The sequence below is a fragment of the Nycticebus coucang genome, chromosome 1, assembly GCF_027406575.1.
Source record: "Nycticebus coucang isolate mNycCou1 chromosome 1, mNycCou1.pri, whole genome shotgun sequence".
Lineage (NCBI taxonomy): Eukaryota > Metazoa > Chordata > Mammalia > Primates > Lorisidae > Nycticebus > Nycticebus coucang.
The window spans coordinates 40038222-40062192 of NC_069780.1; the positions used below are offsets into that span (position 1 = coordinate 40038222).

General features: G+C 39.8%; 1 protein-coding gene across 17 annotated transcripts in view; it reads left to right on the forward strand.

Moving 5' to 3' along the window:
• Window positions 1-23971, forward strand: part of ANK2 (ankyrin 2) — a 687167-nt gene that overhangs the window by 87891 nt on the left and 575305 nt on the right. For 12 of the 17 annotated variants that reach the window (XM_053568642.1, XM_053568030.1, XM_053568290.1 and 9 more), the window contains exon 1: window positions 18002-18134. The exons of 1 other annotated variant lie outside the window; for it this stretch is intronic. The gene's annotated coding sequence lies outside the window, so the exon portion shown is untranslated. Of the gene's footprint in view, window positions 1-18001; window positions 18135-23971 lie in introns of those variants that run through there. 4 more of the 17 variants (XM_053568895.1, XM_053568562.1, XM_053569053.1 and 1 more) reach the window with 1 other exon arrangement.

Genomic DNA, 23971 nt, shown 5'->3' on the forward strand with positions numbered 1-23971 from the left:
TTGGCCTCTCTGAAGACAAATGTATAGTACCCTGATCCTGAGGATCTGCGTTTTTTTTTTTCTTTGTACATATTTGACAATTATTTATCGAGGTTCTATAATGTCCTCAGTACTGTGCTGGGTCTTGATAATATAAAGGCGAACTGACCCTGTGGTCTGGTGGTGGTGAGAGATACATCAACAGTCAATTATGATTGCTAAGTATTGGTAAATGACACAGAAAGCACAGGACGATACCATAGCACAGAAAAGAAACTCCTAACTCTAAGGTGAGTAGAGTGAGGCATCCTTGAGGACTCATAACCGAGTTAACACCTATGCATTGAACAGTAGTTAGTGAAACAAAGAAAAGGAAAACTTCTTTCTTTTTAGAGACAGAGTCTCAGTCTGTCGCCTTTGGTAGAGTGCTGTGGTGTCAAGCTCACAGCAACCTCCAGCTCCTGGGCATAGGTGATTCTCTTGCCTCAGCCTTCCGAGTAGCTAGGACTACAGGTGCCCACCACAATGCCTGGCTATTTGTTTTGTTGTTGCAGTTTGGCCGAGGCCGGGTTTGAACGTGCCACCCTAGGTATAATGGGGCCAATGTCTTACCCACTGAGCCACAGACACCACCCGCAAAACTCTTTCTTGGAAGAAAGAGTACATACAAAATTTCAGCATGGATAAAATGAGCATGAATTCTTAGGAGGATGAAATAGGATGAGTGAGGTTTAAGACCGGATGGTGAGGGCGAGAGATGAAGTCAGAGAGATAGCAGGAATTTTCTCAACTAGGATATATAAATCCTCCCAGGACTTTACTTTGGGAGCAATCAGGATCTATTAAAGAGCTTGAAGCAAGAGTGTATCGTAAGAAAATTTATGTGCTGGAAAGATAACTCTAGCTGCAGTGTAGAGACTAGTTAGTGAGAGGGTGAGGAGGATGCCCTGGAGACCCATTCTTGACTTATTTTGTAGCACTTTAGAAATGGAGAGAGTTTACAAATTTGAGTGATCTTTTCCAGGACCTGGTAACTTTTGATATAAGATGGAGGAAGCTTTTCCAGGACCTGGTAACTTTTGATATAAGATGTGAGGAAGAAGGGTTATCTCCTGGTTTCTGGCTTGGGCTACTGAGTTAGATGGAAAACAGGAGGCGTAGCAGATTTCCTGAGGAAGATAAGTTCAATTTCAGATAATTTAGATTGGAGATGCTTGTGCAAAAAACACAGGAGGCTTTTCTTTTTGCGTAAGTGTGTCAAAATGTTTGGAAAGTTTAGCAGGAGATTAGGGAAAATTGTTGTTGATGTTTTAATTGTTGTTCTTGTTGGCAGTCCTCATTCAGGATGCCACTGTGGAATTAATAATTTATGAGTTAGAGATATTTCCTGTTAGACTGGATCCAAAATCCAGGGACTTGCCAACGTGCTGCTTCTTGGGGTCAAGATGAGCCATAGCATTGTTTTGATTATCGTTTTTTGCCAACACCAAACAATTGTTCCTTCCCATTTATTTTTTATTTATTTTTATTATTTCAAATTATTACCCCCGTAATATGTTTTTGGTTACATGTATCAATATATTTTTAAGCTTGAGTCAGGGTTATAAGTGTGCCCTTCACCCAGATAGTTTTCATTGTACCCGTGAGGTAGGTTTTCACCCATCCCCTCCTCCCCCATTGCTCTGCATGACTTCCACTGAGTTTTCCTTCTCTTTGTGCAAATGTGTTCTCATTGGTTAGTTCCAATTTAAGTACATGTGGTGTTTATTTTCCATTCTTGAGATACTTCACTTAGGATAATGATCTCCAGTTCCATCTAGGTTGTTGCAGAATGCCTTACTTCATTCTTCTTGATGACTATTATTCCATAGCATACATATTCCACATTTTATTGGTCCACTCAGTGAATTGCTAGGCAGTGGGGCTGATTCCAGATCTTTGCAATTGTGAATTGTGTTGCAATAAACATTCAAGTGCAGGTGTCTTTTTGATATAGTGACTTCTTTTCCTTTGGGTAAATATTTAGTTGTGGGATTGATGGATCAAATGGTAGGTCTACTTTTAGTTCTTAGGAATCGCTACACTGTTTGCCATAGAGGCTGAACTAATTTGCAGTCCCACCAACAGTGTATAAGCATTCCTTTTTCTCTGCATTGATGCCAGCATCTATTGTTTTTGGACTTTTAAATAAAAACCATTCTAACTGTGGCAAGGGGATATTTCATTGTGGTTTTAATTTGCATTTCCCTGATGATTAGTGACATTGAACATTTTTTTCATATGCTTATTGGCCATTTGTCTTCTTTTGAAAAGCTTCTTTTTATGTTTTTTCCCCACTTTTTAATGTGGTTATGTGTTTTTTCTTGCTGATTTGCTTGAGTTCTATACAGATTCTTGCTATTAGCCCTTTATTGTATGCATAGCTTGAGAACATTGTCACTCAGACCCTAGGTTGTCTATTTGCTCTGTTGATTTTTTTCTTAGCTGTACCTTTTAATTTAATCAAGTTCCTTTTTGTTGTTGTTGTTGTTGCTGTGATTGCCATTGGTGTCTTCTTGATAAACTCTGTCCAGGCTGATATCTAGAAGAGTTTTTCCAACATTTTCTTCTGGCATTGTTATAGTTAAGTCTTTTATCTCTCTTGAGTTACTTTTTGTGAGTGATTTTCCATTTGTTTAAATATATGTATTTAAATTATGTATATATAAAATTTATATATACCTAGTTAAGATCTTTGATGTATCTGCTAATGTGCTCGTCTCTGGGAAGTGGGATTAGCTAGAGGAAAAGGGAAATACTACTTTATGTAATCTTATATTGCTGTACTATTTTTGCACAAAACATTTTATTTCTATGAAAAATAGTTACATCAAAATTATTGAGTAAATGATTGAGTAGAATTTTTGATAAAAAATAATTGAAGTGGCAGGGAAGTTTTGAAGAACAAAGTAGACAACATAGGAATAAAAAAAGAAATACCCGGGCGGCGCCTGTGGCTCAGCGGGTAGGGCGCCGGCCCCATATGCCAAGGGTGACGGGTTCAAACCCAGCCCTGGCCAAACTGCAACCAAAAAATAGCCGGGCGTTGTGGCGGGCGCCTGTAGTCCCAGCTACTTGGGAGGCTGAGTCAAGAGAATCGCCTAAGCCCAGGAGTTGGAGGTTGCTGTGAGCTGTGTGACGCCATGGCACTCTACCGAGGGCGATAAGGTGAGACTCTATCTCTACAAAAAAAAAAAAAAAAAAGAAATACCCTCCAAATTATGTGGGGCAGTCTTCCTGCCTATGATTCCTCCCTCAGGTAGTACCTTAGGAGTGACAACCCAAAACAAGTGATAAAAGCAAAGATCCCATCAATGGAAATTTATTAAGCCAAAATTTGAGACACACCCGGGAAAAATACAGCCACAGATAAAAATCTGACTGTTGTGGTGGCTCACACCTGTAATCCCAGCACTGTGGGAGGTTGAGGCGGGAGGAGGTGGGAGGATGCCAGCAGCTTGAGTCTGAGGTTGCAGTGAGCTATGATGACACCACTGCACTCTGCTTGGGGCATAGGATAAGATTCTGTCTCAACAACAAAAACTCTGTGATTGTTTTTCTAGAAAGGAATTTGGGAACTCTACTAAAGAATAAGCAGAAGGATAAACAGTGGGGCAAAATGGTTACATTTTTGTGAGGCCTGGGAAATCTACATTTTACGTAGGATAAAACATAGAAGAAAAAAAGGAAGCGAAGGAAGCATCAATTATGTAAAAGTCCCTGGGAAGTGGAAAAATGTTTGATCTTCTCTGGTCTCTCTTCTGTACCTGGGAAGATAAACTTGTATTTTGTTATTGTGGAATGGAACATACTTTAGTTTTAGGAGCTAGACTTATTCTCTAGACTTAAACTTGTAATTTGGAAGTCCTTGCTTATGGGAGGCCATCTAGGAATTTCCTTGAAGGATGATCTGTGGGGACAATCCTTTATAGGTGCCTGAGGTCCTTTTGCATAATGAGTTGGGGAGAGGGTCCTGAGATTTTTATTTTCCTTTACAAGAATCACGTGTAAATAATTTTTGTCATCTACTTGCTACTTCTTATTCATTCTTCTGTAGCAAGCCTCTAATATTACATTGGTTGCCAAGACTGATGCTCATCTGGTTCTCTTTAGTAGGCTGTTGAGGTTATTTATACCTGGTGTCCTGATTGGTATGATTTCTGGTTATTATCACGGCTGCTATAGTGTTTGATACCACTAATTGGGGAACCTTGTCTTGACATCTGCTTCTTCCTTCATCTTCTTTAAGGTTGAACTCTCAGTTTTTTTCTGTGTTTCTCCTGTATTTCCTAGTAGATGTTTATCATTGCACTTATAGTAGGCTGAATATTGACTCCCTAAAGATATCAGGTGTCAATTCCAGAAACCCTTAAATATAACCTCATTTGGAAAAGGGTCTTTTTCAAATGTTATTAAGGATCTTGAGATGGGGAGATTATACTTGGATTTATCCAGGTAGGCCCTAAAAGCCTATAGACAAGTGTCGTTATAATAGACAGGCAGAGAGAGATTTGATAGGGACATGGCGGAGAAGGATCTGAAGGAGGAGCAGACATTGAAGATGTTGACTTTGAAGACTAGAGCCATGTGGCCACAAGCCAAAGAATTTTGGCTGACACCAAAGCTGGAAGAGGCCAGGAACAGACTCTCCCCAGAGCTCTGGAGGAAGCCCAGTTTAGTCAACACATTGATTTCTTTTTTCTTTCTTTCTTTTTTTTTTTCTTGAGACAATTTCAGTCACCCTGGGATTGAGTGCTATGGCATAATAGCTCACAGCAACTTCAAACTCTTGGGCTCAAGCAATCCTCTTGTTTCAGCCTCCTGTATAGCTGGGACTACAGGTGCCAGCCTCAATGCCTGGCTAGTTTTTCTATTTTTAATAGAGTCGGGGTTTTGCTTTACTCAGGCTGATCTCAAACTCCTGAGCTCAGTTGATCTACCCACCTTGGCCTCCCAGAGTGTTAAGATTACAGGTGTGAGACATGCGCCTGGCCCCAACACTTTGATTTCAACCCAGGAAAACTGATTTGAGACCTTTTACTTGCAGAAATGGGAGAGAATAAATATCTCAAATATTGCATGGAACGTATTTATATGAGAAACATACTTTTGTTTATTTGGAATTCAAATTTAATGAAGCAGCCCCCCTGTATTTTATTTGGTAACATGGGCAGAGACTATGTCTTAATCATTTATTATTGTTTAGCACAATGTTTGGTAATTGGATGTATGGCAAACAAATAAATACTAGTATGACAGTTTTGCAAAGACTTAAAAAGAATTTTTAATATTGAAGTTTCCAAATTTTGAATGAATTTATATTTCAAGTATTAGTAGTAATATTTGAATATATTCCAAATATTTTCAAAAGTGAAGGGACTAGTATAATGAAACCTCTTATATCCATCATCTAGCTTCTATAATCATCAGCACATGACCAGTCTCACATTTTTTGTTTCTTTTCTTTTTCTTTTTTTTTTTTTTGTGAGACAGACTCTCACTCTGTCGCCCTGGGGTTGAGTTCTGTGGAGTCATGATCACTCATAGCAACCTCAAACTCTTAAGCTCAAGCAATTCTCTTGCCTCAGCCTCCTGGGTAGCTGGGACTACAGGCGCCCACCACCACTCCCAGCTGACTTTTTCTATTTTTACTAGAGATGAGGTTTCACTCTTGCTCAGGCTAGTCTTGAACTCCTGAGCTCAAGTAATCTACCTACCTCAGCCTCCCAGAGTGCGAGGATTATAGGCATGAGCCACTGTGCTCGGCCTTCAAGTCTCAGTTTTTAAAACAATACTTTGTTCAAAAGAAGCAGCCCTGGTGGTATTCTGTGATTTTATATTTATGCATGTATGCATGAGTGAATGAAGGGATGGGGTGCAGTGTCAGTAGCGCTGCATTTCAAGATGCTCCATCGTTCCAGGAGACTAGAGGAAGTGGGGCGAGATGAGCATTTGTATATGGATAGCAGGAGAGCCAATCAAAATGTTCCTTGTTGACAGAGTTTGCTGTAGAATGCCAGGTGAGACAGGGGACGTGGAGGATATTTTCCAAATATGAGTTGCAACCTGGGTACAGAGACTGTCACTGCAACTTCTGGTAGTCTTCTTGTTCTGCCAAAAGCAAACAAAGCATTTGATGAACTCTCAACTAGTTTTGCAGCCAATTGTCTCTCTCAGAACGGCTGTTTGAAACTTTATTCTGAACACCAAGGAGGAATAGGTTGGAGCAGTGGATGTGACCGGCACAGAGGAAGTGTGGACCATATCATCTCTGAATGCAAAGTAGCCAAGCAAGAGACGTCTGGGCTTAGATCAGTTTGTAGGAAAATTTGGCCTCAAAACTTTGAATGAAAGGCAGGAATTATTGTACCAGGATGCTGAATGACAATCAGGTACAAGAGAAGCAGGAAATTTTTAAAAAATAACCACAGTTAAGCTTCATATATTTTATGTGTTGGGAAGAAACCAGAAGGCGTCTGTAGCAGCTGCTCTTGGTCGCCTGCCTCCGTACCAGGTGAGGTGAGCCAGTGAAGTGGGCTCGGGCCGCTAGGCCAGCAAGGCAGCCAGTGGATCCTTTGAGGTACCTCCGTGTGCCAGGCACTGATTTAGGCGCTGGAGAGCCTGTTGTAAATGAACCAGACAGTGCCCAGTGCTCTAGGAGCTAATGTTCTTTCTGGTGGTAGTGTAAGAGGACAAAGATTTAACGACTGTGACAAAATAGTTAGTCATGCAGATTCCAGTATCTGTATTTGTTTTTAAGAGTGTTCTGGGCAAACAAAATGAATCTGCTGGGGAATTTGGCTTTTGGGTGGCCTGTTTTCAGCTCTCTCCTGTGGGATGAAGTTGAAGTTCATTAGCCTGGCTTCCCTGGACTTTTCTGATGGAGCTCTGTTTTAACTACCTCTTCATCCTCACTTCCTGCCACTCTGCACCCTCAGTCCAGTGCTGCAGAGCTGTTTCTAGTCCTAGTAAACACCAGGCTGCGCTGCTCCTCTGTTTCTGTCCTTCTGAAGGGGCCGTCCCGTCTTCTATCACTGACGTTGTTAAAATACCCAAACTCATTATTAAGTATCGGTTCAATTGAACTAAACGTGACTCAGTGCTGTTCTTCAGAAATTTTTTTTTCATTTTTTTATTATTAAATCATAGCTGTGTACATTAATGCAATCATGGGGCACCATACACTGGCTTTATAAACAGTTTGACACATTTTCTTATTTATTTATTTTTTTATTGTTAGGGATTCATTGAGGGTACAATAAGCCAGTTACACTGATTGCAATTGTTAGGTAAAGTCCCTCTTGCAATCATGTCTTGCCCCCATAAAGTGTGACACACACTAAGGCCCCACCAGTTTGACACATTTTCATCACACTGGTTACCATAGCCTTCCTGGCATTTTCTTAGTTATTGCGTTAAGACATTTATACTCTACATTTACTAAGTTTCACAGGTATGTTCTTCAGAAACTTAAAATCTGTAAAGGCCTTCACAGAAGTGCTTTCAGGTATGATGAGTTTACAGGCTCAGGCTGTAGGAGTGATATACCAGGGCCATGAAAATGTGCAAATGCAATTCACAGTCATCAGTCTTTTAGGAGAGCTGGAGAATGGCAGTAGTTCTGGGTGATGGTGAATTTTATCCATGTTTTTATCTTTCTATTTTTTATTTTTTTTGATATAGAGTCTCACTCTGTCACCCTGGGTATAGTTCCATGGCATCATCATAGTTCAAAGCAACCTTAAATTCTTCGGCTTGTCAGATCCTCTTCCCTCAGCCTCCTGAGTAGCTGGGACTACAGGAGCCCACCATAATGCCTGACTAATTTTTTTTTTTCTATTTTTTGGTAGAGATGGGGTCTAGCTTTGGCTCAGGTTGGTCTTGAACTCCTGAGCTCAAGCAATCCACCTGCCTCAGTCTCCCAGAGTGCTAGGATTATAGGCGTGAGACACCACTACAGGGCTTACCCATGTTTTATTTATTTATTTATTTGCAGTTTTTGGCTAAGGCTGAGTTTGAATTTGCCACCTCCGGCATGTGGGGCTGGCGCCCTACTCCTTGGAGCCACAGGCACCACCCTATTTATTTATTTATTTATTTACAAAGTCTCAATTTGTCGCCCTCAGTAGAGTGCCATGGTGTCATAGCTCACAGCAACCTCAAACTCTTGGGCTTAAGTGATTCTCTTGCCTCAGCCTCCCAGTAGCTGGGACTATAGTTGCCTGCCACAACACCTGGCTATTTTTAGAGATGGGGTCTCACTCTTGCTCGAGCTAGTCTTGAGCCTGTGAGCGCAGGCAATCCACCCACCTCGGCCTCTCAGAGTGTTAGGATTACAGGCATGAGCCACCGCACCCAGCCCTTTACCCATGTTTTTGGATTTTGATGTACAATTATATTTGACATTCGTTTTTAGCAAAATTTAGAATGAATTTTAAACCTTTATGAGCACTTAGATTAGAGAGAAATAAACACTAAGAATCAGTTTGGGTTTATGCAGATCAAGTGAGATCAAACTAACTGTTGTCCTTTTTTTTTTTCCTAGTTAATAAGGAAATGCTGAGATCCAATATTTCAACCTGGCCTTGGGCAGTCCCCCAGATGGCAGCATTTGGTCCCTTTGTCATAGGCTGTGGTCCTTTGCTTTTTATTAAACTGTGGATGTCCTAAAAAAGGACATGCTTATTACATTTGTAGAAGATTAATTTTTAATGCCTTAGAAAATAGAATTAAGATTTATAATGTGTAGTTATGGTGAAAGGATGGGCCAATATTGAAAAGATGAACTTTCACAGGAGATGTATGTGTATGTATTCATATATGTACAGATAGAATAAGCATTCATTGTGCTGAAATTCAAGGAAAGGAAGGTCTATTTCAAGAACAAGTTAGTGAAAAAGTTCTAGTGATTTTAGTGGACTACAAACTCACCATGAGCCAACAACGTAAGGACTGCCAAGACATGTGAACACAAGTTTAGACTGTATTAATAGTAGCTGGGTGTCCGGGATAAGGGAAATAATAGTCCCACTTCCTTGTGATTCTCAGACCACACGCATTTGGAGTGTCGAGTCCGTTTCTGGGTTTCCTATTTCAAGAGGAAATACTGATGAAGTGGAGCATATCCCGAAGTGAGTGAGCAGGGCAATAAAGAGTGAAAAATCATTAAATAGGAAATGGCTGAATAGACTGGGAGCATCATTACTCTCTTTAATTATGCAGAAGAGGGAGTACACAAGTTTTCTGTCACTCCTGAGAGCAGAACTAAAACCAGTGGTATTTGAGAATTGAGGGAAGGCAAATTATGAATCAATATAAAGAAGGAATAAAAACTAGAGCTCTTAAAATTTTCGTGGGATAAAGTATTCATTTTATATATTATGCACTTATTTATTTATTTAATTTATTTATTGATAGAGTCTCACTCTGTCACCCTGGGTAGAGTGCCATCACATCACCTTAGCTCACAGCAACCTCAAACTCTTAGGCTCAAGAGATCCTCTTACTTCAGCCTCCTGAGAAGCTGGAACTACAGGCACCTGCCACAACACCCACATATTTTTCCCTATTTTTAGTAGAGACCAGGTCTTGCTCTTGCTCAAATTCCTGATAGGGATTCACCCACTTTGGCCTCCCAGAGCACTAGAATTACAGGTGTGAGCCACCACCACTCCAGGCCTAATTTTAAGTATTATATGATGATGATTCTTCTCAATTCAATTTTAATCAAAATTCACAAGCAAAAAAAAAAAGAAGCAAAAGAAAAGAAATTGGATGTTTTTTGGGTTGGGGCAAATTCTAAAAATTACCTGAAAAATAAATAGACAATAAAGCTTGACTAGACTGGTTTATTGTAAGAAAACTGAAAAGACTGGTTCATTGTAAAGCTGTAATGATTAAATTAAAATTACACTGGTGCAGAGAAATCAATGGAAGAGTTATCTCAGAAATAGATTCTGATATAACAATAATTTTATAAAAGACAAACAGGTATAACAACTGGGGAGAAATAGAAGGCTTATTTAATAAATGCTCTAGGACAATTAGTTTGGTAATTGAGGAAATACAAAATACTCCCCAAAAACTTTCATGTAATTTAAATGAAATGGTTGAAAAAAATCAAGCCACAAAAATAAAAAAATTAGAAGTGAACCTATGGAAAACCCCTGCACATGGGGAGAAATTTTGTGTTTTATAATATTTTAGTGTAAAACATTTCAACATAGAAACAGATAGAACGATATGACAAATACCCATATAGTCCTTATCTGGGTTTACCATTGTTAACATTTTGCTGTGTTTTTTCTTTTTGAAGGATTTGGAAGTAAATTATAGAAATATTGGTTTACCCTTACATTCTTTAGTATACTTCTCTATTTTCTTAAATAAGGACATAATTTTAGCATCATCACATCTAAAACATTAATAATTCCATGATATCTTCTAATGCTCAGAGTATTTTCAGATTTCCTTAGACATTCCACTTCCCAGCTAAGTTGCTCAAACCAGAATTCAGTCATTGACCTGCATGACTCGTAACATTTGGTCTTATGACAGAGCTAAGTTCTTTTTTTTTTTCAAATTTCAGATTAATACGAGGGTATAAATGAGTAGGTTATACTGTTTGCATTTGTTAGGAAAAGTCCACATTGTAGCTGAGCCCTTCTCCCAGCAGGAGAAGGCCATATACCCTTTCCTTACACTGCACCCACGAGGTGAGAGCTTAGCAGAACTTAGTTCTTGTTTCTCTGTTAGTTCATACAAGTTCTTCTTTCTCCCATGACTTTTTTTTTTTTTCCATTACATTTTCTTGTGGAAGAGACTGGATAAATTTTCTGGTAGAATTCTACCCTCTGAATTTGTATGATTGTTTTCATCTGGTGTCATTTGAATTTAGTTAATGTTCCTCTGTATTTCCTGTAGACTGAAAATTTTGATCTGAAGTTGTTACTGAAGTCAAGTAAAACATTCAATTCCTTTTTTTTTTTTTTTGAGACAGAGCCTTAAGCTGTTGCCCTAGGTAGAGTGCTGTGGCATCATAGCTCACAGCAACCTCCAACTCCTGGACTTAAGTGATTCTCTTGCCTCAGCCTCCAAGTAGCTGGGACTACAGGCATCCACCACAGTGCCTGGCTATTTTTTTTTTTTTTGCAGTTTTTGGCTAGGGCTGGGTTTGAACCCGCCACCTCTGGCATATGGGGCCGGCGCCCTATGCCTCTGAGCCACAGGCGCCACCCAACACCTGGCTATTTTTTGGTTGTAGTTGTCATTGCTATTTGGCAGGCTCAGGTTGGATTCGAACCCTGCAGCTCTGGTGTATGTGGCTGGCGCCTTAGCCACTTGAGCTACAGGTGCTGAGCCAAAACCTTCAATTCTTCTATGTCATGAGTAATACTGTGAATATTACATCCTATTAGTACTTGCCTAATACCTAGTTCTGTTACCTTTTATGATACTAAGATCACGTGTTAATGGTAAATGGGAAAATTGCTAGATATCTTTATTGTAAAGTCGTGGTTTTTTTTCCCCCTTGAGACAAGTAAATCTTCCATGTGTTAATAACTTGGCAGCAGGTTACTGTTCAGTACCTTATCAACTTTATATTCAGTGCTTTTTATCATGTATTACTAATTCTTGTCTGAACCAAATACACTATTACAAATTGCAAAATGGTGATTTTTCAAATTTAGCCATTCCTTTTGCTTTCTTTGCCTAAGGTTCTTCTAGTACAGTTCCCCTCATTAACTGGGGATATTTATTAGTCTGAAATAGAATTCCATTTAGAAAAGAAAGAATACTTAACTCTCTTTAACAATTTTTGAATAAGAAATTGGTATAATAGTTACCTTAGATGGCAATAAATGTTTTTTCTTTCTGTGTTGAATATCAGTAAGATTTTTATATATTCAAGGGTGTCAATTATAGTTTTTACAATGCTCTGACAGATTTATCAAAGTAGGGTACGTCAGAGTGGCACCCATAGTTCAGTGGGTAGGGCGCCGACCACATACAACAAGGCTGGTGTGTTCGAACCCAGCCCAGGCGAGTTAAAACAACAATGACAACTGTAACAACAACAACAAAAATAGCTGCGTGTTGTGGCAGGTGCCTGTAGTCCCAGCTACTTGGGAGGCTGAGGCAAGAGAATCACTTGAACCCAGGAGTTTGAGGTTGCTGTGAGCTGTGACACCAGGATACTCTACCCAGGGTGACATAGTGAGACTCTGTCTTAAAAAAAAAAAAAAATATATATATATATATATATATGTAGGCTACATCATATATTTAGTCCCACGTTTTCTTCTTACAATGTGGTGTTGACACTTCTCTATCACTTCTGCCCAGCACTCTCTAGGGACACATGATTTTAGAGAAATCCCACCAGCCTAAAGCCATCATGTTGAGTAGAGTGTAAGGAAAAGCAACAAAGGAGAAAAAGATGAGTAAATTGTCTTAATTGTTCAATCCTTAGCTGTTCCAGTATAGGACCAAACTCATGAGTAAATGATAGTTCAGAAAATTTCTTCTTCTTCTTCTTTTTTTTTTTTTTTGGAGAATGGGTAGTTTTTCTATTTTTAGTACAGATGGGGTCCCACTCTTGCTCAGGCTGGTCTTGAACTCCTAAGCACAAGCAATCCACCTACCTTGGCTTCCCAGAGTGTTAGAATTACAGGCATGAGCCACCATGCCTAGCTTTTTTTTTTTTTTTTAATTTGAGACAGAGTCTCACTCTGTCACCTTGGGTAGAGTGCTGTGGTGTTATAGCTCACAGAAGCCTCAAACTCCTAGGTTCAAGAGATCCTCTGGCCTCAACCTCTCAAGTAGCTGGGACCGAAGACCCCTGCCACAATGCCTGGCCAATTTTTCTGTTTTTAGTAGAGATGAGTTCTCACTGTTGCTCAAGCTGGTCTCGAACTTCTGAGATCAAGCAGTTCTCTGGCCTTGGACTCCGAGAGTGCTAGGATTACACGTGTGAGCTATTGTGCCCAGCCTAGAAAATTTTAATTTCCAGCTTTTGAGGTGCTCAGATTATGTTGAGGTGCTCAGCTGATCCAATGAACCCTGTTCAGTCTACAGATTTGTGAAAAAAACAAATGTATATTTTCTGAGACAGGGTCTTGCTATATTGCCCAGGCTGATCTCAAACTCTTGGGCTTAAGTAATCCTCCAGTCTCAGCCTCCCAACTATCTGGAATTATAGGCATGAGCCATTGCACCCAGCTGATAATGTTATTTTAAGCTCAGTTTGGCATGACTTTTTACATAGTCATAGTAACTAGAACATGTGCTTTGATGAATTTGGCCTTAGGGAGTCTCCCTAAGCTGACTTCTGCCGTTTGACATGACTCCAATGCTCTGCAATAATTTCTTTGCTTTCTGTTGTAATATGATGTCTCAAACTCACTTTGCACTTTTTTTTTTTAGCGAGGAACGATATTTAGGATTCAAAATCTGGGCATTATGAAAGCTTTCCACGGAACAAATTACAGTGGAAATATTGCAAATGATGACAATAAAACATTCTAATGTGTTTCCCCAGAGCAGAATTGAAGGGAGAACAAACAGTGAAGCCTAATAAAGTGGACAAGAGCAATATCAAAGGTCCAGTAAGAATAAAAACCAGCATGGACAGGCAGTTCCCAAAGCTGGAAGGCCAACAGGTAGTAATTATTGAATCATTTTCAACTCTGAGAAATGAAAAAGAGGATGCATACCGTTTTCCTCTATCAAATTCATAGATTTTCCTTAAAAGAAATAAGCCTCAACGCTGACAAGAACGCAGTAGCTCTGAGATCTAGTGCACGCTGGTGGGCATGCAACCTGATTCATGGTTTTCCTCTGTGTAATTTGGTAATGTGAATTAGAAGTCTCACAAAGTTCATGCCATTTCTACTAGATAGGATAAAGTCTAAGACACTATAAAAAAGAGGTACCAAAAATGAAGCGTCTTAAGGAAAACAATTTTGTTTTCTTTGATACAGAAGTCCAGAGTGAGTGGTCCAGGTTGAAAGGGCCGCTCGGTGATCAGTTTTCTTCCGTCCTTTGCTCTGCCATTCCCTAAGTGTTCAAGCTGTATGGCTGAACGTAGGGCTCAGGCAAGTCTGTATTCTGGCGTGCATGAAGGGTGGGAGGAGAAATCTAGAACAAGCAGTTTTTTTTTTTTTCCTAAGCAGTGTTTTTTTAAGCAAGGGAGGTGAAATTCTGCTCACAAGGCTAGTTGCAAGGGAGGCTGGGAGCTGTAGTCCTTGGGCAGACAGCTCTAGCTAGCCTAAACACCGTTATTTTGGAATAAGACCACATCCTTTGATTCAATAATTCAACTTCTGATAATCTATCCCAATGAAATAAATGAATTACAAAAAACAGGTGTTAATCACTTAAGAAGAAAGCTACTCGAGAACAATTAAGTATTATTGAAGGGTGTGAGGACATGATAAGGAACTGAATGAGATGGAAAAAAATGAAGTGTTTCAAGTAAAAGATTCAATTTGATTAAGAAGAACATGGCTCGGCGCCTGTGGCTCAAGCGGCTAAGGTGCCAGCCACATACACCTGAGCTGGCAGGTTCGAATACAGCCCTGGCCACCAAACAACGACGGCTGTAACCAAAAAATAGCCTGGTGTTGTGGTGGGTGTCTGTATCTCAGCTACTTGGGAGGTGGAGTCAGGAGAATCGCTTGAGCCCAGGGGTTGGAGGTTGCTGTGAGCTGTGATGCTACAGCACTCTACCCAGAGCGACAGCTTGAGGCTCTGTCTAAAAAAAAAAAAAGAAGAACATTCTGCTTGCTGTATGGAAGACGAGTGGAAGCAGTTGCCAAAGTCCAGAAGACAAATGATAATGGCAGCCTGAAGTAGTGTTTTAGTAGTATTGGGAGTAATAGTCTTTTGAATGGTAAGCTTTGGTTTGCTTTATAGATTTTGGAAGAATCATTTTATTTGTGAGGTCAAATTTCCCACTTAGCTAATAGTAAGAAATAGTGGCAAAAGATCACTCTGTGGGGGTATTGGTACAGATATTTAAAAAGTGCTATTTTTAAATTGCCAAAGTTAATTTTAGTTAGAAAGGTCAGCAAAGGGCAGCACCTGTGGCTCAAGGAGTAGGGCACTGGCCCCATATACTGGAGGTGGCAGGTTCAAGCCTGGCCCCAGACAAAAAAAACGAAAAAAATAAAAAAGAAAGGTCATCAAAATCCTAAGACATTCAAAACAAAAAAAGAATTCTTAACTGGAAAAAAATATATAATTTTAATTTTACTTATCTTAGTTTAATAATTAGTTCTTCTCCCCCAAATAATCATAAAATATGCAAACCTTTGGCTTTTACTATTTTGTCTTTGTTCCTTACATTTAAAGGACAAAAGTACTATTTTCTTGTATGTTTATACATAGCCTTTGCATCCTTGAAAGAATTCAATCTAATTCTGATCTATATAATTATTAATGTAATAATAAGATTTTCATTTGATGTATAATATTTAATTATTATTATTTTTTTTTGAGAGAGAGCGTCTCACTATGTCACCCTTGGTAGAGTACCATGGCGTCACAGCTTGCAGCAACCTCAAACTCTTGGGCTTAAGCGATTCTCTTGTCTCAGCCTCCCAAGCAGCTGGGACTACAGGTGCCCACCACAGTGCCCGGCTATTTTTTGGTTGTAGTTGTCATTGTTGTTTAGCTGCCGTAACCACGGTGCTACGGGCACTGAGCCTGATGTATATTTAAGACAGTTATTTGTTTCATACTTTGTGTGTGTGATATTTTCCCCTGAGAAGATAACAAGGAAGCTTGTGACTGTAGAATTTAATGAGATTCCATAGGTGCCTAATTTCCATTTTGATCCCTATTGGAAATAAGCCTTATAAGGAATAAAACCGTTCAAATCTCCTATGATCTGTCTCTGCCCACAGAACACCTTTGACACCAAATGTGTAGGTTTTTCATACCAAGAAATTCTCCAGTTCTCTGCAGATACCAATTGAGTGTCCTATGATTTTATTTAATTCTGACACTCGCTACCCAGAGTTAAAGCAGACACTACGGATTAAGGGCTCAGTCCCACAAGTCTGCTCCTGACTTCATGCGCCAATTTCAAGCAGTGGGTCCCCAGGTTACCTGCGCTTCTATCCAACTTGGCTACAATTTGGGGGTTCCTATGACCCACTCCTTAAGTTTGATAATTTGCTATAATAGCTCACAGAACTCAGGTCACTTTACTTACTATTATTGTTTTTTGATAAAGAATAAAGGACACAAATGAACAGCCAGATAAAGAGGCATATAAGGTAAGGTCTAGAAGGGTCTCGAGTGCAGGAGCTTTTGTCCCTGTGGAGTTGGTATGCACCACACTCCCAGCACGTGGATGCGTTCACAGACTCAGAAGTTCTCCAAACCCTATTGTTTAGGGTTTTTATGGAGATTCCATTACCTAGGCACAATTGATTAAATCATTGGCTATTGGTGATTAACTCAGTCTTCAGCCCCTCTGGAGGTGGGAAGATCTGAAGTTCCAACCCTCTAATCACATGGTTGATTTCGCTGGCAACTAGCTCCCAACCTGAAACCATCTAGGGAAAGCCCCTGCCCTCCACCAATAGTCACCTCGTTATCATAAACTCAGATATGGTTTAAAAGGGCTTATTATAAATAACCAAATATACTCATCTCACCTCATCGCTTAGGAAATTACATGGGTTTTAGTAGCTCTGTACCATAAACCAGGGATGAAGGTCATATATATATATGATCAAATATATATATATAATACATATTTCTTATATCACAACATCACAGAGTCAATTCCTTTATCTCAGTATTTATTGAAGACCTATATGTTCACTTAAAAATGCATATTTAATGGGTTTATAACCGGGTTAGTGATAATACTGTTTCCATACAAATATCTGAAATACAGTTTATAAATCAAATATATAGGAAGTAATTCAGTGAAAGCAGACAAAGTGAATTTTCCTCTGTGCTTGAGAAGAATTATGCTTTTGGTCACTGCTGTCCAACAGCAGCCTTTATGATTTTACCTTCATAAAGCTTTTATGATTTTGGTTATTCTTACACTAAAGTTACATTTATTACTTTTTGTCATAATGATGTTAAGATAAAACATGGTTTTGTGACCAGCCTTTCAGATTCAGCATTAGACACAGAACGTTTCTATGAACCCTTGATAAGGTTATTACCTCCTTGTCTTATCACAGAAATAGAATTAGATGCCTGTCACAAATATTCAATTGCCTCCCTCATTCTGATTATCCCCTTTTATACTAGGTACACAGTAGGTGATCAATAAATGACTACAGAATGAATGAATGCAAGCGTGAATAGATGATTCAGACATTGTCCCTGCGTATCTGCCTGTCTGTCTAGGTCTGTAAGTCCATTTCTGTGCACTGTATGAGTCCCCTCACCATGGAATTATTGTGTATTATTGCATTACGTCCCTGCCATGAACTGAACTCAGTGGTGACTAGCTTAAAAAATAAGCCACACCTTATTTTATTACTTACCTACCAATATTTTATTACATAAAATTATATATGTAAACTTACATGTAAAAGATGATGTACTGAGAGGTGGTGGTGATTTACAGATGAAATCACTCCCACAGCACTGGCATCTTAACAGCGCTCATTCCTCAGCTTCCCCAAACCAGGCATAGACCTCCTTATTTTTTCCTTATTTTTTAACAGAAGGAACCAGGCAGAAAATTATTAGGTTTTGGGGTGTGTGTGTGCGTGTGTGTGTGTGTGTGTGTGTAAGAAGAGAGAACAACAGTTCCCTACTCTGTACCACCTGCTTAAATGTAAGCCAAAGGCGCCCAAATGATGCAACCCACGAGTGTGGAAGGGGCTGGCGGATGGGCTGTCACGTTTGGCTGATCTGATGTCAGAGCAGATCATGTGGTGCTCTGTGGGCAGCTGGGACTGGCCCGCCGAAAGCACATGGATTACAGTCCGAGGCTGTAATGGGAAAGTCGGTTCCCTGGCTGCTGCCTCGTAGACAGCAGCCTGCTGGGAAGCTGGGGACTCTCCGACTTGCCCTCCTCGGGGCCCCTCCTGCTGCGTGACTCACAGGCACAGTGCAGAGAGAAGCGGCTGCTCCCAGTAAGTGCTTAAAGGAGGTCTTTATTCAGAGCATTTAGGAAGCGGGGAGGAAGTGCTGGTGTTGCTAGGGGGTGCTGGAAGCTTTTTGTAAAACTGCCTCCCGGGATCTGGGCTGGGCGGTGTCGCTCTCCGTGCCATCCTGGAGTTCCAAAGCAGCACTGGTGTGCCAATGTTCCCCAGCCCTGATGTCGGTTTGTTCTCCATGTGATGTGTTTTTCTGATTTACATTTTCTATTTTGGCAATTGTAGGGCAGATTTTTCAGATCTGGTTAGAGGGAACTGATTTCAGATTTGCAGACCCAGAGTGGACTTGGTGTCCTCTGTATGGTAGGTAAGCAGGGAGAGCGGAGAGAGGGTGGTGGCTCTTGTGGTCAGAATCACTACTTGTGTTTAGACGGTGGCTGTATCTGTGTCTGAGAAATACTTGGTAGTGGTTACCACCCCTTCTCTGCTTTGGGTGAGTGGGTGGTAAGCGAGAAAGCAGAGTGAAGCAGCAGTCAAGAGCTGCAATTAGTTTTTGGTATACGGCAGTCCTGGTAATATATTGTCTTTTTTTATGGTCAAAATTTATATTAGTGTCAGCTGGCGGAACAGGTGCTGGCAGTGGAAGAATGATGGAGTTCTCTCTCCCTTTCCCAGGGAGTGAATGATCTGTTCTGCTACAAAAGCCTGATGAAGAGTGGTGAGGAGTGGGAGAGATATTAATAGATTTCTAAGCCCTGGGTTTGCGCTTTTTGTTTTAATTTTATTTTTGGCTGGTAATAAGCATCACATGTCCATGCTCATGAATCAGGGATGATTCTCACCTCTTCTGATATCTTAGGTGTGGCCTTTTTGGAGAGCAAGGGAATAAATCCAAAACCATCTCACTGTTCCTTCTGGGCATATCACACTATATTTGTTTTAGAGACTGAAAATCAGCGTGTGTTGTTGGAAGGAGCAGTCAAGGGAATTTATGAGAACAGATTGTTTATTTGCCCTGGCACTTTCCTGTGAACACTCGACAGAGTTCAAGTCAAGGTGTATGGTGCCCTCTTGAAAGACACCAGGCAAATAATTAGGCTATATTTTTAAGCATGGGAAAATCTTATTCTCCCCCCACCTCCAACTGATAACCCCTAGTCTTTTCTGTGAGTCTCTGCACAGACTGTAGGTATTGGGGCCAAAGACCGATTGCAGAAACATGTAGGCATTGAGGAAACTTTTGGGTGGGCAAAAGATGATGGCATGAAGGTGTATCCTTTTTTATAGCCTTTTGTAGTAGAAGGTTTAAGTCACAGAACACCAAACAACAGAAAAGAGCTTGCCCCACCCATGGTGTTGTGAACAAGAATCGTTCACTTGCCATTCTGTTTCACTGAACTGCATAAACACCAGGGCAGAGACAGTTCTAATTCATCTTTTGAGTCGGTCACAGGTGCATGTCACATAAAATGAAACCAAAGAAAAATGGAAGACCCCGCCCTTCGCCCTGCCTTGTCTTTCTTCCATGTTGTTGAGTGAAGCTAAATTTAGCCTGAAAAGGATCTCTCCCACTGCTTGGGATTTTGTTAGCCATTTCACATAGCACAGGATGCAGAATTCAGAGATGCTCTTACTGACCCAGCCCTTTCTCTCTGCCTAGACCACACCCCCTTTTTTGGCCACATGCCAAAAACTCTCTCAGAAGGGGAGCCTGATAAAATGATACCCATACTTGGGCACATTGATGCCTTGACCAGGAAACCAAGGATCCCTCATTTCTCTGCAGACACTATCAGCTTCTTTGGGTGTTTTAGAATTTCTTTTCTTCAAATAATAATACGTGTTCAGCAACATGAAAAGAAATGGAAGAGTTATTCATTTTCCTGTCTCAGATAAACTCTATTTAATGTCTTGTATTTCCTTCTCGTCTTGTCACATTAAGCTGGCTGTGTTTAATGCAGAAGGGCAATCTAGACCCTAGATTTCTACCCTCAGGGGAGGCACCTGCAGTTAGTGACTTACAGGTAGAACAGACTTTAGGACAGACAGTTCAATGCTGTATTTTACAGAGGTGAAGACTGGTCAGAGTTATACATCTGATGAGTGATGACTCAGGACCCAAACCCAGATCTTTTAACTCACAGTGCTCCTTCTATAATCATGCAGCCTAAGGGGAAAACATTTTCCTATAAAATTAGGCAAATTTTCAATTTCAGGTTGTTTTCCATTTTGTTTAAAATTCTTTGGTATTACTGGCATAGTTGAATCAATGCAATTTCACCTTCCTTCCCCAAGAATGTCTTGCAATAGATTAGGAAGGCTTTACAAAGAAAATTAATTTCTGTTTTCTTAGGAGAGTAGCACGTGTTTATTTTTTGTGGATCATGTGATGAGATCACTAATAACAGATTGTTAGAGTTACCCAGTTTTGGATTACTGGGAAAGGAGCCCACCTTAATTGATAAGGGGGATTATTGTTCAGTTATGATAAATCACATATCACGAGAACATTTAGAAACTTCATTCTATTTGGGTGGTTTTCTGAGTTATATAATGTTCTTTCCTCATGGAGGCCTATTCAAGGTGATATATTTAAACAATTTAAAAGGTGTTTAATTTAAAATAAAGCTTCAGATTAATTTTTTTCTCTTTAGATTAATGCTAAGCTCACAAGAGATTTTAAAAAAATACTTGTTGAGGGTAGTGCCTGTGACTCAAGGAGTAGGGCGCTGGGCCCATGTGCTGGAGGTGGCGGGTTCAAACCCAGCCCTGGCCAAAAACTGCAACAACAACAACAAAAAACAAACAAATAAACAAAAAAACAACTTGTCGATTGAACAATAAAACAATATATAGAATATTGCAATACCTGTTAATGAGTATAATGAGATTTAAAAGGTAATCCATACACCAGCAGTGCATCTTACAAGGGTATATGTGAAACTTGGTAAATGGTCTGTGAAGCTAGTGAATGATGCCCCATGATTATATCAATGTACACATCTATGATTTAATAAAAAAATAAAATAAAATAAAAGGTAATCCAATGTTATGCAGTTCCGTATGTTATTAAAATGTGCATCTGTTAATTGTTCAGTCTAATTTTAGTAAGGGTGAGATTCACATATTTGCTTGAAATCAATGTAGATATGAATAAATGTCACATGAAATTAGTATATGTTGATGGTGTTTGTAAAAGCAATGAACACCAAATGAGATCAGGTGTTGTTTAATTACATTTTTTAAAAACCTTAAGGATGATACAGAGGCCCTCCGATTATGTTCTTGATGAGCACTAATCAGTTTCTACTGGTCCAGTGAGGGCACCTTTTCATTGTAGACATTAAACTATAGTGATATATTGGGAGAAATTAGTTCTGGTAGCTTTAGTGGTTTCAACGAGAATAATTGTGACACTGTTCTCAAGAGCCTGCTTTTTCCAGCTCAGAAACAAATGGCCATATGTGTGACATTTCTAAATGGTGACATCTTCAAGGAACCCTCCAAATGGTTACTTATTTTCAGCTTCAGGTTATGGAGGTGGGGAAAAAAAACTAGGAAGGGGATATTAGGTATTAATGTTTCTAATATGGACAGACAGATCAAATGAAGATACCATTTATTTTAAATAAATGGAATGAAGAGGAAATGAAAAATAGAATGCAATGAAGTTCAGTAGAGGCTCGATACAGTGAATAGCTGCTTTTACCCATTTTGCCAATTTCACTTTTTAAGGTCATGGTGCCTTTAAGCGATTCCATTTAGGCAAGAAAGCACAAGCAAATATCTCTTGTAAACAAAACAACAGATTTAAGTTAATACTAATGTGTCCACAGCCAGAGCCAAAAGCTTTTCAGGGTATTATAACACACTGGGCTCTTAGCCCATCCATCTAAATGTCCAAAGTAGACTAAAGTTATGGATCAGTCCATTATATACACCATCCCACATGAGAGCCAGATGCTACTGTTTACTGTGCTAGTGACAGCTAGATTCAATGTGAAATCTGAGATTCCGGTTTGGGGTCCATGGAAGTTATAGATGGATTTTTCTAATCATGGATTTAGGGTCCTATATTTAATGTATTTTGATTGATGCTCATTATTTTTTAAAATAATCTCTTAAATCTAATTTATACTCAATTGTCTAAACTGTTTAGACAGAGGGCTTCCTTGTGAAAACTGTGTTTATTTATTGTCATTTGGACGCTGGATGAGATGTGGGTCTTCAGCATATTTTTGTCCTTCATCTTGAGTATGGAAAAGAAGCCATAAATATCTATTACACAACAACCACACTTGAAAAGGTAGCAAAAATGCAGCCTTCAGGATGATTTGGTAGAAAAATAGTTCTGTGTATATTAAGTTAGAAAAGACTGTCCCAAGTTGGAAAGAAAGTTTTAACATTTGAGACCCAATATTGGGTTTTGCTGACATTGTTAGTTTTCTTATCCCTCAATCCTTTCCCAGTTGGGTTGGCATCAAGTTAAACTGATTTTTGAGGAAGTATCACAAGTAATAATAATAGTACTAATAGTAATATTGGTGATAGTAACTATTGTAGGGGAGGAAAGATTTCTTTTCCTCATCCACTGCTAGGTACATGGCTGCAGTACCTATTAAAAAAAGACAGATATGGGGCGGCACCTGTGGCTCAGTGAGTAGGACGCCAGCAAGAGCAAGACCCCATCTCCACTAAAGATAGAAAAACTAGCTAAGAATATACCGAGGGTGGCGGGTTTGAACCCAGCCCTGGCCACACTGCAACAACAACAACAACAACAAAATAGCCAGGCATTGTGGCAGGCACCTGTAGTCCTAGCTACTCAGGAGTCTGAGGCAATAGGATTGTTTGAACCCAAGAGTTTGAGGTTGCTGTGAGCTGTGATGCCACGGCATTCTACCAAGGGCAACAAAGTGAAACTCTGTCTTTAAAAAAAAAAAAGAAAAAAAAAAAGACAGACAAAAATATGCAGTAGAACCTCTGTAAATTCCACCCAAGGACTGTAACATTGTCCAACATATGAAGGTGGTAAACATAAGGAACTAGGCTTACTATACTGATATGTACATGTGGTGCTCGTCCAGCCTATGGAACTGAGGTCAACTTAAGGAGGTAGTCAATGTAGTGAGGTGGTCAACTAGGGAGGCTGTACTATAGTTAGATAATTAGATAGAATGAACAATATATGACAGCACAGTGACGTGACTATACTCAACAAAAATCAGGGTGTGCTTTAAAATAACAAAGAATAGAATTGGGGCTGGTTATGGTGGCTCATGCCTGTAATCTTAGCATTCTGAAAGATGGAGGCAGCTAGATCTCTTGAGCTCAGGAGTTTGAGACCAGCCTGAGCAAAGCAAGACCCCATCTCCACTAAAGATAGAAAAACTAGGGCGGCGCCTGTGGCTCAAGGAGTAGGGCGCCGGTCCCATATGCCGGAGGTGGCGGGTTCAAACCCAGCCCCACCAAAAAAAAAAAAAAAAAAAAACCACACACACAAAAAAAAGATAGAAAAACTAGCTGAGCATTGAGGTAGGTGCCTGTAGTCCCAGCTACTAGGGAGGCTGAGGCAAGAGGATTATTTGAACCCAAGCGTTTGAGGTTGCCTGTGAGCTGTGATGCCACAGCACTCTACCGAGGGCAACAAAGTAAGACTCTGTCTCAAAAAAAAAAAAAAAAGACGAAGAAAAAGAGTAGAATTGGAATGTTCCTAACATAAAGAAATGGTAAATGCCAAAGGTGATGGATACCCTAGTTACCTTAATTTGATTAATTCACATTGTATGCCTTATAAAAACATCTTATGTACCCTATGAAGATATGCAACTATTGTATACTGATATTAATTAAACAAGACAGATTAACCAGAG